This window comes from Netta rufina, assembly GCF_964035555.1.
Source record: "Netta rufina genome assembly, chromosome: 12".
In the NCBI taxonomy this organism is placed as follows: Eukaryota; Metazoa; Chordata; class Aves; order Anseriformes; family Anatidae; genus Netta; species Netta rufina.
Genome location: NC_140135.1, coordinates 2645568 through 2662951, shown reverse-complemented (window position 1 = coordinate 2662951; position 17384 = coordinate 2645568).

Below are 17384 nucleotides of genomic sequence, written 5' to 3'. Positions count from 1 at the left end.
CGCTTCAGCCCTGAAATATTAAAGGTAACTAGTGTATTCACTACTTGTAACCAATGTACTTAAACATGCTAAGAAGGTAAGGAAGCTGCCACTTGGTGGCACAGCAGCTATCAAATAATACTCAAGACCGTGGGGTTTCCTATACGTGTGTTGAATCAAACCCTGTTTCTGCATCAGTTAAGTACTAAAGCGATTACCATCGTAGATCACATGTTGAATTTAAAAATGCTGAGGATTTAAGCACAGAGTAGACCTCAATCAATGAGGTTGTGGCTAAACCATCTACCAGGAGCTACATGGGTGTTTAAAATATATGAACCAAAAGCTCAGGTGCATGATTTAGTTTTCCTCTTCAGTATGTCATATCTGCATATAAATCTAATGTATACACACCAAGAAATAGATCACACAGACCAGTAGAAGTCCTGCTCCTCTCTTCCTCTCTCTCTCTCTCTCTCAGTCTCTCTCTCTCTCTCTCTCTCTCTCTCTCTTTCTTTCTTTGTATCTTTTTTTTCTCCTCCATGAGGGTCTGTTAACTAAGCTGGAGGAAACAGCAGAAAAAATTGTAAAGGCTTCTAATTATGTAAATGTAAAATAGTCATCAGGAGAGAAAAAGGAAAACTATGTTAGGCAGCTTTGATGGAGCAGCATTGAAATATTTACTGCTGCCATCAAATTAAATTCTATCTTACATTTAGCATAAGGATTACAACATTTAAACAAACTAACTTTCTACAACAAAAACTAATTATATTTGTTTAACCTAGCTAAAATGCAGTTATGTGTTTTGGTGTATCACAGGAAAGTTTAGAAGTGCCAATGTAATGTATTTATTATTCATTGTAATATATACACAGCTTCCCTGGGCTATGCGCTGGATTTTAACTGGTAAAGTCTTCTGAAGTCAAATAAAAATACTTTGGGGTACTTGGTGAGATCTTTTGGTACAAACTAATCCCTTTTCATCATACAAACATGAAGGGTTGTTTATAAATGTTGTTTGGGTTTAATATAATAACTTAATGGGATCTAGGTTTGATGTGTTTCACAGAATCATAGAATTGTAGGGGTTGGGAGGGATCTCAAGAGATCATCGGGTCCAACCCCCCTGCCAAAGCAGGTTCCTCAGAGCAGGCTGCCCAGGTAGGCATCCAGACAGGCCCTGAATATCTCCAGAGAAGGGGACTCCACAACCTCACTGGGCAGCCTGTTCCAGTGCTCCGTCACCCTCACCGTGAAGAAGTTCTTTCGCATGTTGGTGCGGAAGTTCCTGGGCTCTGTCTTGTGGCCATTACCCCTTGTCCTATCCCCAAAAACCACTGAGAAGAGGTTGGCCAAATCCCTCTGTCTCCCACACCTCAAGTATTTAATTAAAATTACCCTTATTGTTATTTGATTATTATGATGATTATTTCTATATTTTATATTTATGATTTTTACATTTGATTATTATTATGATTATTATAGTGATTATTATTATCCTGATATTTAATTAAAATTATCCTGAAAGCAATTGCCCATGTAACAGATTAAGAAGTATTAGAAGTGTGATGAACATTTATTTGGGATAGTATCTCAGAGGCAGGCAGGGTCCAAAATGAAAGACCTAGTGGAGTTGGATCCTGTGTCTTTCTTCTTGTGGATAGCTGAGCTGTGCACATAGCTGTGTTGCCAGGAAAGTATCCTTATGTATGAATACGAAGGCTTTGCTGCCACAGATCCTTTTGTGTCCTCATCCATGTGTGCTAGGTGTGCAAGGTGTTGTAAAAAAGTAGCAAGAATGAAAATGTTATCTGAATGTTTATTTAATAAATATAAGAATTAAATATTTGATATATCATAGGTACAAGAACAAAAATTTTATTTATTTATTGTTTTTTTTTTAGTAAATATAAGTGCTGTGGATTGCCCTTCATTTTTATTAGCTTTTTAAAAAATAATGTTTTAAATACATTTGCCTCAGCTCATCTTCTAGCTCGAATCTTTTTACTAAGCACAGTATTTGAAATTATTTGCAGTGTTATACAATCAGAGTCTCAAAAAACACCCTAAATTACCTTTTGTTATCAGTATTGTCAAAACAGTATTGTGCTGATAAGCCAGGAATGGCATAGGTAATGGCCTCTCATAGCCTCTCTTACAGCTTGGTCCTTCCTTAGGTTGGATCTATCTATATAACAGCTACAAAAATGATGCAAATTGTGTTGTCCATCATGAAGCAAATTTTATCATGAGTTATCATGAGTTTATGAGTGTATTGGTGTTTCCCAGTTTGCTGTTCAAATATTTGGAAATAGAGAAAGGGAAGATCTACCAAAAGATTTTTCTTTAATAGCTGTGATTTTAGGTACCTATAACAAAACAGAACAAAACACATAATTCTCTGAAACTGAGCAAAACTAGGCTTTTTCCTTTCCATTGTGTTAGGTAAATTGTGATTTTTATTTATCGTGTGTTATGATTAATATAAACTATATTAATATCACTAAAAATATTTTGAATGAAGGAGAATTCAGAGTTAAAAATAAAAAAGAAAGAGAAGAGCTTTTAGACTCTGTTAGTATAAGGGGCTCTCTTGATTCTTGAGGTTGAAGTTTAGTAAAATTTAGATCTAGAAAGTACATTTGAATATAATCTTTCTACATTCTCCACTTATGCATCTACAGGTAACGATAACAGCAGAAGCAAGGGTTTGTATCTTGGCAGTAGTACATGTGGAGTAGTAACAGCAAGAGACAAACTAGGGAAAAAAAGCAGGGATGCTAGATGAACCGATTTGCCCAGAGCCTCCCAGGATGCTCAATGCATCAGTCCTAGCACCATCCGTGGCTTTCACATTGCTTAAAATTTCCTGATTTCTGTTAGTTTTACACTTTCAGAGAGACTTTTCAAAATAAGACAGTAGTCCATTGTGTTGTGTTTGTTGTTGTTGTTGTTGCTGTTTTTGTTTTGTTTTGTTTTTGATCTATTCATCAAAACAAGCTTTTTTTTAGCAAGCAGCTGCATTGTACGGTGTGACTTGGCATAAATAACAGCCACAGCATCAGATGTAGAGAGAATTCCACTGGGGTTGAAGAGAAGCACCAAATAAGAAAGAATCTGTTAGTGCAGGGATTTAATTTTGCCCTGATTTACATCAGTGGCGCGTTCATTAACCTTTTGCAGACAGAGTATTTTGCTTCAGTTGTATTTCTTATTTCCCTCTTTGACCATAAATGAATTCATAAAATATTTTTGCTGTCTCCCTAGTTTTGTGTAGTTAGTAAACAACATCTGATTTGAAATAATTTCATAGGTCAAGGATTTCAGAGATTGCATATATATTTGCCAGTTCAAGCTCTCCGATGTCATTTCTAAATAAGACATAGTTGATTTTGCTATGTGGAGTTGATATTTTAATTTCAGAATAAATAATCAGTTTTATAACATTCACTTTGGTATCGGAGTTTCATAATTGTCTTTTTATTGTTGTTTATGTAAGCTGGAGTCCAATATTGAGGCCTGAAGTACTTTTGGAAAGTAAACAATTTTAAATAGGATTTCACTGACTTGCATGATACTAAAACAGAATTGCATCTTACTTTCTTTTTTACTTTTTTTTTTTTTTTTTTAATTTAATATATTGTCATCACAGAGGAAAATCAAGCAGGCTGACCTCATTACTGAGTAAAGGAAGAACAACTATTTGAGTTCCAAAGTGAGTCATTTTCTGCAATATGTATTCAGGTTAATGTTTTGTCTGTAAACTTTTCTATTATATGCATGTTTTCAAAAACAAATTTCATCATAATATCACCTAAGAATTCCACCTTCCACATTTTCTGTATTCTTCCCGATGAATTTCTTTCAATGACATGCAGATCTTGTACCAAAAAAAAAAAATAATCTACTGGTAAAAGTGTGATTTTTGAGATTCCAGGGATATATGTTTACATGGCCCATCACAAGTTGTTGATGGTTTGTCTGTAGAGTATATATCAGAATGAAAGAGTATGTATGTATCAGAACTGGAGATTCTGTATGTGATACCCAGGTCAAAGCAAATAACTTGGACTTTTGGCAACACACGTTTCATAAAAACCTCAGGATATACAGTTGAGGACCAGGAGGAAGGCTGTCATAGACTTAAGATCATTTTTTCTATTGCTGTCTTAGAGCAGCATGCATACAGATGTGCTGTGGCAGGACATGGGATTTCAAAATCTGCTGAAATCTGTGGTTGTGTCCTTTCACACAGGGCCGCATATTTTTTATTGAACAATTAAGGGAACTCACTTGATAGCAGTATAAGTTTAGTGTGTCGGTTGAGAACACCAAATGATTTCTTTCATTAGAAGTGTGAAGTTAATTAGAAATTTTAATATAATATTTGCCTTCATTAATTAATGCTAGCTTTGTAATGCTTTGTTCAAGTATTGCAGAGCAGACATTTCTCAGTTGTTTCTATAATTAAGTTTCCAACAATCTATAGAAGCACAAGAAATATCTTTAGAAATAAAAACCAAGCCTAGTGAACTCAATAACAGCTGTTTTTTTTTGTTTGTTTTGTTTTTTAATATTCCTTATGAATATGCCCAAAGAGTACAACAGGTCATGAGAGAGTTTAATTTACAGATTATTCTTTTGGAAAGTGCCAAGCCACTGAAAATAAAACCTAAGATAAAGCCCATTTCCATCTTTAAATTAAAGTGCAGTCCTGTGATAGAGAAAAGTTAAATTTCAGGTAATTTATTAATACAGTATTTTACTTAATCAGAACAGCATAGTTTAAGGTGGAAGAATGTATTTTTGGAAATGTTCAGGCATTCTTTAATAAATATAGTTAATGCTATCATTAGTGGCAGCTCTCAGCAAAACTTTTATCTTTTTTTTCCTATAGATAAGCACTCTTCTGGGAGGTGAATATTGCTGCAGTCATATTGTGCTTTCAGTTAATGAGATGTGGGTTCAATTTGTTAGAGTTTTATGATAATGAAGTTTATAATTTACTGACAAACTGGCTTGCTTTCAAAACATTCTCTTATTGCCATGACTTTTTTTTTTTTTCAACAGAATCACTGATGTGCAATTTAGGTGTTGATGGTAACAGATGCATACCTTTGTAGACAAGTAGAAAACCATGCAAAAGGGTGGAAAAAGAAACCAAAAGTGGTAAGAGTATGGCACTGGATGTAGTATGTGGCCTACTTGCCTGTGCTTAAAAGCCAGCTACAAATTAGTAAACTCTATTGCTGCTCACAGATGAAAGTGCCATCCGTAGAAAGTTATTAGTTTATTATGTTCCCTATAACATGCCATAGACTTGATATTTGCAAAATTTTTACAAAATTTTTGAAATTCTGCCTATTCAGCTCTTGCTGAATCTCTCAGATGTAGCAGTCTTGCCTTATAAACTTGCTACCCGGTGAGTAAGGGGTGAATTTACATCAGTTAAACGTAAGATGTTATCCAAATCTTTGCTGAAGCCTTGAAAAAAATGTTCAGTGGGCATGGAGATAAATATCTCCAAATTCTTTTGTTTTCCTTCTGTTTATTTATTTATTTAAAGCTGGATTTAAAAGTTTCACCAGGTGCTGTGCAACTTCTGCAGAGTAATTCAATTTACTGAATCAAATTTATGGTTGGGACAAGAACTGCACTTCGACATGTTTCTTTCACTACTTTAATTCCAGTTTTTTATATATATATATAGCTGGGGCTCAGATTCTAGTGCTTGGCAAGAAAGGCCAGGTTCCCCTAGAATACTTCTTATTATTTCAGTTTTCTAAAAGATCCTTCTGGTATCAGTTTTATAAAAGATCTTAACCTTAATCGTAAGACATTGGGAAAAAAAATCTAATTAGAAGGAATAACACATTCTGGTTTTATATTAAGAAAATTGTTCTGAATCTGTTTTATAATTACATGTGAAATAAAAGAACATTTTCATGTTTTTGAGCTCCTTTTCATTCCTATTAATGAAACATGAAAATAGGGCAAACACCCCAGTGTCTCTCAAAAGCTGTGAGGAATCTGATCAGAACCTCTTAATGACAGCAGGAAAATGCTCCTACTCTCCCTCTGGTGAAAATTTTACTTCTAAGGCTGGGTCTTTAGTAGAAAATCTAGAGATTTTCTACTATCTTGCTTCTGATAATGGCAGGTTGTATTACCTGCCAGGTTATCCAAATTTCTTTCTTCATTGTAACAAAGTCTCTATGTTCTTGCTTTCTACAGTTTTCTACAGCTCTGATTTTTTTTTATTTTATAATTTTGGCAGTAATTATATAATCATAATAAAAGAAAAAATATTGAGATTTAGAGTTTTCTAATTTAAGTTTAAACAATTATTGTTTCAGTTTATGTACTTGGTATTATAAACAAATGGCAAATTTTACACATTCTTCTAATGTTTTATTAATTTAGTTTACAGAAGATTGCCTAAGGTGAAAGTCTGCTGGCTAAGGCCTTCATTAGCATAATAAAGTAAGCACAGGTTTAAATAGCTGACAACCACCAAAACTCTCCTTTTTTGAGTTTTTCTGTGAGCATACATTTCTCACGCATGCAAAGAAGGCAGGATTATAAAGAAATTTTTTAGTTGTAGTTACAACTTTGCACCGCTATGACAAACATCTCCCAGTGATCTCATTTTGTGCTTCATCCCTTATGAAAGGCTGTCAAAAAGCACTTTCTTCCTCCAGGACGATTGATTAACATTGACCAGTTTTACCTCAGTTTCTGTTCAAGGCGATGTAGTGAAATTAACGCCATAATTATTTGCAGTGAGTAGAGTCTATTATTTAACTATAATGAAATAAAATTGTCCATAAAAAGGAACTTGTTTGCTTACAGTCAAATAGAACTGATTTCTGGGTTTTTATTTACGTAGGAATTCCCCTTCCCAACAAGATAAAATTTCATGCTGTGGTTAATGTGTTTTATTCATTTTAAATGGCTAGAGTTGGTGATTTTGTGGAGTAAACTTTGCATGAGGGAGGGAATTTGCTAATGTGGCACGGTGGTAAAAGCTTGAAATTGCCCTAAATGTTTGTGATACCAGCCTGCTGTGCCTAATTGTTTCTTTAATTACAATGTTTCGAATAATATTACACATCTGTATGCATACCAAAAAGGTTCAAACAATAATAATAATAACATTCTTTAATTAAAATTTCAATTTCATGTCTGTTATTAAATTGACATTAGCATTTCTAGACAGACATTGTACTCAGCTGCCCAAAGCAGTGGTCAGAAAATCTGCGTGTTAATTGATGTCTTTTGAGATGCATGTTAAATATATAAGTAACGAGGAGTTTGTAGGGTTCATAGACTAATAATCCTGGAGGGTGTTTAAGCATACGACTTGGTATGCTTTTTCTGCAAGGAGCATAGCATGTTAATCAGTAATTGTAAAGTACAAACTCAGGTAAACAATGAAAGGCCTGCTGTATTAATGACAAGAATTCTTAACAGTCATTCTCCTTTCGTTAACTATGTAACTAATTGATACATTTTTAATTACAACACCTTGAAGCTTTTACAGTGCTGCTGCTTGCAAGCAAAGGAAATCTCCAAGGCAAGACTTAGTATTTCTTTGTGTCAAGATGATATAACTTTGCCTCAGGCACTGCCACAGGCTGAAAACATTGTGAGTGGATAGAAAACAAGACAGATGGGCATCTATAAGTTCATTACAACTACAAGTTTGAGCATGGTTCTTTTTAAGAAACTGATTTGAAAAATACGTTAATGATGATACCACAGGATTTTAAATGTAAGCATGTGAAGTAGGGTATAATGATTTTTAAACAGTTTGTCATTGTAGAGTTAGTAATTCTATACTACCTATCTGCAGGCATGACACTAACAGACTTCTGTGTTTCAAATATATATATATATATTTGATTTTGTTTAAAAATCAATGATGAATTTGATATACCTGTTCAAATGTAGTCAATCGTGTTATAGCTTACGCTCTTTTAAACCAGTATTTTCAGTATTTAATGTATAGATAAGTGTTTAACATTTCTGGTAGTTTGTTAAAAAATGACTTAGGGACTCAATAGTCCTAGCTTCTTGGTGGTGAAATAATACCACCAAAGTAAAAGGAACGGGAAAGAAACCCTATGGATTAAAATAGTATATTTGCTTTTAGTTCATAATCATTTGTATTAGAATACGTGGGACTCCCATGGGTAGCTAAGGCCATATTACACCAGGCATTGCCACTACCTGAAAGAACTATTATAAACATGACTGTGGTAAATGTGCCTTCTTTAGCAACAAAATTGCCTGAATATTTTCCCACCCCCTCTCCCTGAATGCTCACTAAGTAGCCATGCATTTTTTTTTATTTTTTTTTCAGCTGTTGTTTTTAAAGGATTCTTTTTAACCTGGACGATTTCAGTAAAGTTAGGGGCAGTGAAATTCAGCTCAGAAATGAGAATAAGTGACAAAAATGGAAGGGAGTGGGAGCTGAATTTACATGATGAGCTGGCCTAACTACACCCAAGTGTGAGTAGTAAAAAGTGGTCTGAAAGGATAAAATTAAACCCATCTCTGTTACACAGAAGGTTGTAGTAGTGGTGGAGTCACCATCCCTGGAAGTCTTTAAAAGACGTTTAGATGTAGAGCTTAGGGATATGGTTTAGTGGGGACTGTTAGTGTTAGGTCAGAGGTTGGACTCGATGATCTTGAGGTCTCTTCCAACCTAGAAATTCTGTGATTCTGTGAATCTAGAAATAGGGTTGTTAACCTCCACATACTAGACTGGCATTAGTTTCCATTCACAGAATCATCTAGGTTGGAAGAGACCTCCAAGATCATTCACCATCTGACCTAACACTAACAGTCCCCACTAAACCATATCCCTAAACTCTGCATCTAAACGTCTTTTAAAAACCTCCAGGGATGGTGACTCCATCATTTCCCTGGGCAGCCAACTCCAATGCCTAACAACCCTTTCAGTAAAGAAGTTTTTCCTAATATCCAACCTAAGCCTCCCGTGGAGCAACTTAAGCCCATACTCCCTCATCCTGTCACCAGGCACGTGGGAGAACAGACCAACCCCCACCTCGCTACAGCCTCCTTTAATTTACCTGTAGAGAGCGATAAGGTCGCCCCTGAGCCTTCTCTTCCCCAGGCTGAATAATCCCAACTCCCGCAGCCACTCCTCGTAAGACTTGTTCTCCAGACCCCTCACCAGCTTTGTCACCCTTCTCTGGACTCTGTCGAGCACCTCCATGTCCTTCTTGTAGCGAGGGGCCCAAAACTGAACACAGTACTCAAGGTACGACCTCACCAGAGCCGAGTACAGGGGGACAATCACTTCCCTAGCCCTGCTGGCCACACTGCTTCTGATACAAGCCAGGATGCTGTTGGCCTTCTTGGCCACCTGAGCACACTGCTGGCTCATATTCAGCCGACTATCCACCATCACTCCCAGGTCCTTCTCTGCCAGGCAGCTCTCCAACCACTCATCTCCCAGCCTGTAGCTCTGCTTGGGGTTATTGCGCCCCAGGTGCAGGACCCGGCACTTGGCCTTATTGAACTTCATGCAGTTGACCTCAGCCCATCGGTGCAGCCTATCCAGATCCTCCTGTAGAGCTTTCCTACCCTCAAGCAGATCGACACACGCACCTAACTTGGTGTCATCTGCAAACTTACTGAGGGTGCACTCAATGCCCTCGTCCAGATCATCGATGAAGATATTAAAGAGGACCGGCCCCAGCACCGAGCCCTGGGGAACGCCACTAGTGACTGGCCTCCAACTGGACTTGGCTCCATTCACCACGACTCTTTGGGCCCGGCTATCCAGCCAGTTTCTAACCCAACGAAGCGTGCGCCAGTCCAAGCCAAGAGCAGCCAGTTTCTTGAGGAGAATGCTGTGGGAAACAGTGTCAAAAGCCTTGCTGAAGTCAAGGTAGACCACATCCACAGCCTTTCCCTTGTCCACCCAGCGTGTCACTTTGTCATAGAAGGAGATCAGGTTCTGAGGATACCATCAGGGTATATTTTTTCAAATACATATATTTTCAGATACATTATATATACAGATATATATTTTCAGATACAGATTATTGTTCATTTAAGGTACCGTATCTTACTGATATTTTCCAAAATATGATTCAAGATGGCCTTAAGGCATTCCTAGTAATGTATACATTTATGTTTTATGGTTCCCAGATTTCTTGGGTATCCTGGAAATTCAAGTTGCATAACAATAATAAAAGAGTACATAGGTGTCTATGTACAGTTTCTTTCAACATACTTGCTGTTAGCACTTTGGCATTTTTCTAGGTAGACCAGTGTTGATGGTACTTACCAAAGCTGTTTACTTAAATTTGATTCTCTCCAGGTAACAAAGTTGTGCAGCTGCACTGCTCCTCTCCTGCTCCAAGAGCTCCCGCAGCAGATGCAGCTGGTTGACGGGCATGTTTGGTGGAAAAAGATCTAAGAGAAGTCCCATGACTTCTCTTCAGGAATGTGCAAGTTGCTCGTAGAAGCAGACTGAGAAGGAGGAATGAACCTCAATCTATTTAGCTTCTAGACAGGCAGTCTTTACACATAATTAATAACATCCTTATTTTAAGAGAATGAATCATCTGCTTAGGATGGGATGTACATGTATTTGAGGATAGGGAAAGGCAGGGGCCTTTCTCTATGATGCTCTGTCATCAAGGATTCCACGTCTCTGCCCTCTCTCATGGCCCAAAGGCCATAGTGCATTCACACTTGATTGTGATAGAGCCTTGGGAGAAAAAATAATCTTTTTTGTCCAAGACATTTTTGAAAGATTGTCCAAGAGGAAACATTTATTTATTTATTTATTTGCATGGGTATGTGAGGTTTGAATGCTCAGCTTAAGTAGCTAGTTCTGAAAATGTGCCCCATAATACTCAGAGGAAGTGAGAAACCCAATTATTTTTTTAAATGACAAAAATAGATCTCTCCTTGAATGCTTATTCTCACAGTTATCTGCAACTTTGGCAAAAGTCAGATTGTCAGCAAGATATGTATGGTACATTCACTCAAATAATGCTCAAAACAATTGTGCTACTTCACTGCAGATTTGTAAATTAAGTACATGTTGGTGGAAAATTCACTTGAAATCATCAGCCCTATTCAGTGAGACTACAACAAATTCTGACATACTTTGACAAAGTACTGTATTACAAATGTCAGATTACTGGATCAAAGGAGTAATCAGATGCATATTACTGATCACCTTCTCGTACAAGTCCTAGATGATAATTACTATGAGTTTTCTGTAGCATCATGAAAATAACCTGCACTGTTAAGTTTCTGCCTAAACTTCGTAGCTGCTCTATTGTATTTGGGTATGTTGGCTTTATTCAGAAGATGGAAAGGATGCTAGAACCAAATTCTGTTTGAAGTCTGAAGACAAATGAGATGATTTCACAAGGTGTCATACTTTAAAGATTTGACAACTTTGCAACTTTTCTTGTTGTTATATTTTGTTTGTTTGTTTTGGAGTAAACTTTAAGAATAATGGAGTTCAGTACCACAGGGGTTTTACAAGGACTGCACACTAGAGGGAAGTATCATCCAATACAGAATGTATCACAAACTTTTGGGGATTTTCCTGGCACTATCACAAGTGGACTTTGTATTTCCACAGCTGTTTGAATGAAAAACAGAAGGAAAATATAGGTTCTAAAGTGACAATGTATTCTATGATTTCTTCAAATGTTAAACTGTATAAGTTGAAGTTATGAATACTATGTACTTTGTACATTTGTCTGAATAATCAGAGGGTGTTTACTGAATATGAAGTGATTCGGGAGTAATTTTAGTGACCCTAGGGGGGGAAAGGGAGCCAGATAGCTGTCAACTTATCAGCGTTCACAAAATCATGCTTTCTTTAGTCTTTTGTGCTTTTATGTATAAATTTGGCAATTTGTCAGCCCAAGTAAGTAGATACAAAGGCCAAAGCACATTGTGTGACTTAAAAATAAGGTCTTCCAGGGATCAGGACTAATGCAGGTTTGTCAGGTGTCTCCATGTCTCTCTTGTTTTGAATGCTGAGATGAAAGGAGAGTGGTGGCAATAACAAGTCTTCCATCCACCCTAAATAGCACCTGCATTTGCCATCAGCTTCCTTGTTTATGTAACTGTCTGGTGCTTAGGATCAAGGAATTGATCCAGCTTGGGAAAAAAGCATTTCCAGTTTCCTGCTGGAACAATTTGCAAATCCAGCCCCTTGCTTAGACCCAGCAGACTATAACAGTACCAGGACAGGATTGAGCAGAGGGGTAGAAGTGTTTAAGCCTGCAGGTACACTAAAGGAGAGACATCAAAATGAACCAGCTTACAGCAGAGAAAGAGGAGGCAGACCAGGAGAGGTAGAGAGAGGGCTAGAGGGCAGAGAGGGCCTTGGCAGCACAGACCCAGGCACAGAGAATTGGGAACTCACAGTTTGAGGAGTCCCACATCAGTAATGAGGGAGAGCGGAATATATCATGCGGAGGAGGCTCTAGATGGTAGAAAAGAATAAATAAGGTTTGAGAATTGCCCTCCTGATAAGAACAGTTAATCAGGAGGGCACTTTCTGGTCTGAAAGCTTCATGTGATTTACCTGAGATAAAGACTTGAAGTGTAGCAGCTGAGGATATGCTCGGAGAATTCACAAAGAGGTTGGATAAACTATTAGTTTGAACCATGACAGGTTCCCTTCATCATTTTCATTCTTGCCATATGAGACATTGAGATAGTAATACACTTATGAAACTAATTACTGCTAGCCTAGCAGACCAGACCTAGATTACCTAGTGAAAACAAATTTTTGAAGGATCAAAATATGAAGAGATTTCAAATGCCAGTGAGTTATGATGCTTGTCAGTTTTCAATATCACGTAATGATAAAACCAAGTGACTGTAACAAATTATTTTGTGTCCAGTTGAATAGATAATGATGACAATCCATCTCAAATGTGCTGCTGTTTAAAGTTTAGTTGCTACACAGTAAACTGAAGCTGTATCAACTAAGATGCCAAGCTGATTGATTATGCTGTGTGATAATTCACCTTTGTAGTCACTTTCATTTTTATGAAAGTAGAATTAATTGAAAACGATGAATTCAGGTTTTCCAGCATGAAAGCCTTAATTCAGAATGAACCTGTGGACCATTTGAAAATATTGCTTTCACTGGGGAGCTGCTTTTTTCCTGATTAAACCTTCCTGCAAGGAGAAGCGGAGAGCTAAGTCATATTGTGCTGGCAAAGCAGGAGGCTGCTTTTTTCATTTGAGTAGGCAGGATTCATTTTGGAGCTCTCTTGAAGCAAAAGAGTTGGGTTTAGCTGTTCTGTGAAAGCAGTACTTTGTGCTGGTTTGTGCAAGAATGAAAAAGTTGCTCCCCCCCCCCATTTCTGATGGCTGTCTAGGCTCTGTAGAAGAGAGAATCAGTCTCACTGTTCCCCAAACACTATACAACATCTTTGCAGAAGTCATAGGTAGATAGGGTCATCTTCTAAATTGGCAAAACAGATTGAGCAGTTCAGGGTTGGTTTTGCTTGTTTAGTGTTTTTTCTTTGTTTGTTTGTTTGTTTGTTGGTTTGGTTTGTTATACTAATGTTCTGCCTTTTGCTGCAGTGGAAAGTAGTCACCAACATATGAATATCCAGGATAACATTATTGTTGTGTACGTCTTAGCCACAGTTCCTTTGAGAAAGAGGTGTTCTCAAAGTCACTGGAGAAGAAGAAATTTGAAATAACGTGTTTCCAGTGAAAGCCTTTTCTCTTGGAGAGTAATTTCAGGCATCAGGCAGCAGGATCATTAGACTTATTTCTGCAATCACATTTTTCTCTGTATTATACTACAGTGGAAACAACATGTTTAAAAAAAAAAAAAAGAGGAGTTCTGGCACCATAGCAAACAAAATAGAAGCATAAAAATACTGGAAGTTTGTATCCTTTTCTTCTTGAGTTTGCTTACAGGGAGAGGGGCTTTTGTTTATTTTAATGGATCAAAACAGCAGCGACCAATTCCCTTCAGTCCTGTTGATTTAAACCTGGTAGCCAAGGCAAACAATCAGAAGCAGTCAGTGGATATACTTGTTTTATTTGTTTGCTTATAATGAGGAGCTTTAATGTTGTTTGATGCATATGAGTATGGTTTGGGGCATGTGTAATTTGTAATTATAGTGCAACTCGTCACAGTTTGGTGTTTTTCTGTTTTGTAGTTTCAGACCTCTGCCTGCAAGTGTTATACTACATGTATGTACCTATTTGCAGAAGGATCAGAATGTATGTTAAGACAGGTTTTAGACAGCCCAGATAGACGGAAGGATAAACATTCATAAGTAGGCCTAAAAAGGGATGCCAAACAATCAGCAGCAAAGTCCCCCTGTGTTGGCTTCTGAGGCTGGCAGGTCCCTGTGTCTGAGGAGTCAGACATTCTGGCTCTCCTCTGGAGTCATTTCTGGAAAAGAAAGTGTCTGCTGGAGGGGAGACTGAACAACACAGTGTTTAAAAATGTATAAAACCATAATTGTTTGGGAAAGTTAATCATTAGCAGACATGAAGTGCTATACCAGTGCGGTCCATCTTGCTCACAATTTGCCTTCTGGTAGAGGCTTACAGCAGATGCTTTGGAAACTGCAAAGCAGATGCATGTAAAATAATATTTTCATATCCCTGAGGTCAGGTTTTGAACTGCCTTTCTTAGATATCCATTTAACCCTACAGAATGAAGTTAAATTTCGTATTCAGTATTCTTTTCCATGCAAATGCCCAGTCCCAACTGAAACAGGTTAGAACCTATATGCAGATCCTAGCATCTGTAGCACCTAGCGGTCAGGAGTTACACGGTCTAATTGTGCACAGTGAAAGCATTTATTCAGTGATTTCAATTTGACCATCTTTTATTTTCATTAACTTTCCTTTTGCTCTTGCTTTATGATGTGTGTGGAATTGTAATGTCAGATCCATCTTTGCTGTCATTTTGTTTTTGAATATGCCCTTTTCATGTCCTTTGTTATTTGTCTCTTTTCTAAGATAAACTAAGCCTTGCAGTCTCTCTTTGAGAGTTTCTCTATACTCATATTATTTGTATTGTCCTTATTCTGTACAGCTTATAGCATTCCAGAGAAGGCTGAATTAGAATGTATTGCACATCATTTTCTGCTCATTCCTAATGCATCTTAATGTGATAACAGCCTGAGCAGAGGCTCTCTTTGTGCTTTCCTGATACAAAAAACAGGTCCAAACCTATAAGGAGTGAAAATAGTTTAAATTCTTTCCTTCCCACTGAACTTCTTTATCCATTGCCCATTCACCCAGCAAGGAAAAATTCCCCCTGATTTCTTCACCACCTTTCTTGAATTGGATCTGTTATTTGTAACTACTGCACCCTCACTGCTTATCCCCACTGCCATTCATAAATGTATTAAACATTGGAATGAACCTGAAACCTTGGGGCATTTTTCTGGTCAATGTATTATGCTTGTCACCAATGATTAGCTTGCAAAACTATGACGCTTTTGGGTCATTATTCCTTTTTATTGTTTGGTCTATTACTATATTTTATTGACAACTGACAAACAACATTTGTGGTGCTATGCACATATTTTGTTAAATACAGGGAGAAAGCTCCAACGCTTTCACAAATAGAACAAAGACTACTTGCTAATCCTTTTATTGTTAAATTCTTTTTTACTTGGAGCAACGTTGTTAGTTTCATCACAACAAAATATATTGTTTTTACATATTAAAAGGAAGGGTGAAAATTTCTCTCAAACGTAGCAAACATTCAAATTGAAATCATACTTTATGACTCCTTATTATCAGTGCTGTTCCCCTTCCCCTATAAATACTACTGATGGTATTAGATAATTCTAGCTCCAATGCAAGCTCTGGGCTTAGTTTTTCTTTTTGTCCCTTTGGAAGGCTAAGCCCAAATGTGAGCCCAGAGGACCCTGATCATTGCTGTTGGAATCTAGTGGGCTGTAGCTATGTTATGGGTCTCTTAAACCAGCAGACAGACCAGCAGCCTAACAATGCTACATGTTTTTAACATGAATTCTGCTGAATTCCCCTGAAATGGGCACCTATACATGCCCTTCATTCCCGATAGATGGAAGCTGAGGGCTCCAGCTCTCTAAACACACTAAGGCAAAGATATTCTTTGTATACAAACTCTCTTAGTGTCTTACCACTGGGAAGGATTTGTGGCTTTCTTTTCTTTTAAAAATTAAACTCCAGCCTTTGAAAGGCAGAAGGAATGGCAGCTGAGGCCTCATTCTCTGTAATGAAGAAAACCTTACAGTTCCTTTCTCAGGAAAAGGACAGTCATCCTCCCCAACACATCCCTGCATGTCTCCTCATGCAGACACCTGGCAGTCTTCCCATTCCCTTGCCTTACTCCAGAAAAACTATGCCATGTTTCCTATTAGACTATCACTTGTATACACAAGGAGCCTCCGTTGTCCTAAACTTACAGCTGTTTCCAAGAGCAAATCCCCATCAGCCACAGCTGGAAAGGGAGCAGGGAGGCAAAAGGAAATACTGACATGTGGAAAGCTGACTACACAATGAGTAAGATTGTAAAGTAGGTATGTTTATTCAGCACTGGGTGGCACGGGGGGTAGTCCCACCAAAGTCGTGCGCACCCCAATGCGGCACTTGACTTGGTTATATGTGGTGAAGTGTTACATATGCATGAAGTTTCTTGAGACGCCTATACATACGCATGACCTATCCCCACTTTGTATTAAAATTAGTTCCAGAGAGTCATTTTCATAGATTCCTCCTATCCACACTTGCGCAGTGTTTTCTGGTAGTGGTTGCTGGGGGTCGTGGGGATGAAGATCAGTGAGTCTTCCTTGTCACCACTGGTTGACCTCTCGTCTCAGCGCAGACTCATAAGCTTCTCAGCTTCTGCTTAAACTGCAGATTCGGTTTCAGTTGGTTCTTGAAATGTGTTTCCTGTTTTCTATCAGGAACTGTTTTTCATGAGGAATCCCAGAATTTCCTGTCTCAGTTTCTTTACACAATAGGTTGTGGAAGATATAGTACCTGTCCCTTACCTGTCTTGTTTACTAAAATTGTTTTGGCTTCCTTTCATATGCTCATTAACCTATATTATCTACTACAATACTTTCCGCCTCCTCTCAATAGCAGACACAAAGTGATCAGGGGAATACTGTATAGCTACCATTAAGAAAATTGCTATATGTGGAAACATTGTCTCTAACTGGATGAAAATAAATAATCCTTTATTCTACTGGGAAGGCAGCAGACTGATGCTACTGGATTATCCTTCCTATAATTAAGAGAAGAAGTAACCTGACAAGGTAAATAAAAAATGTTTTAATTCTCTTGATGGATTGAATTTCTTGCACAAAGAACAACTAGGCTTTTAAAAAAAAAGATCCTTGGTGAGC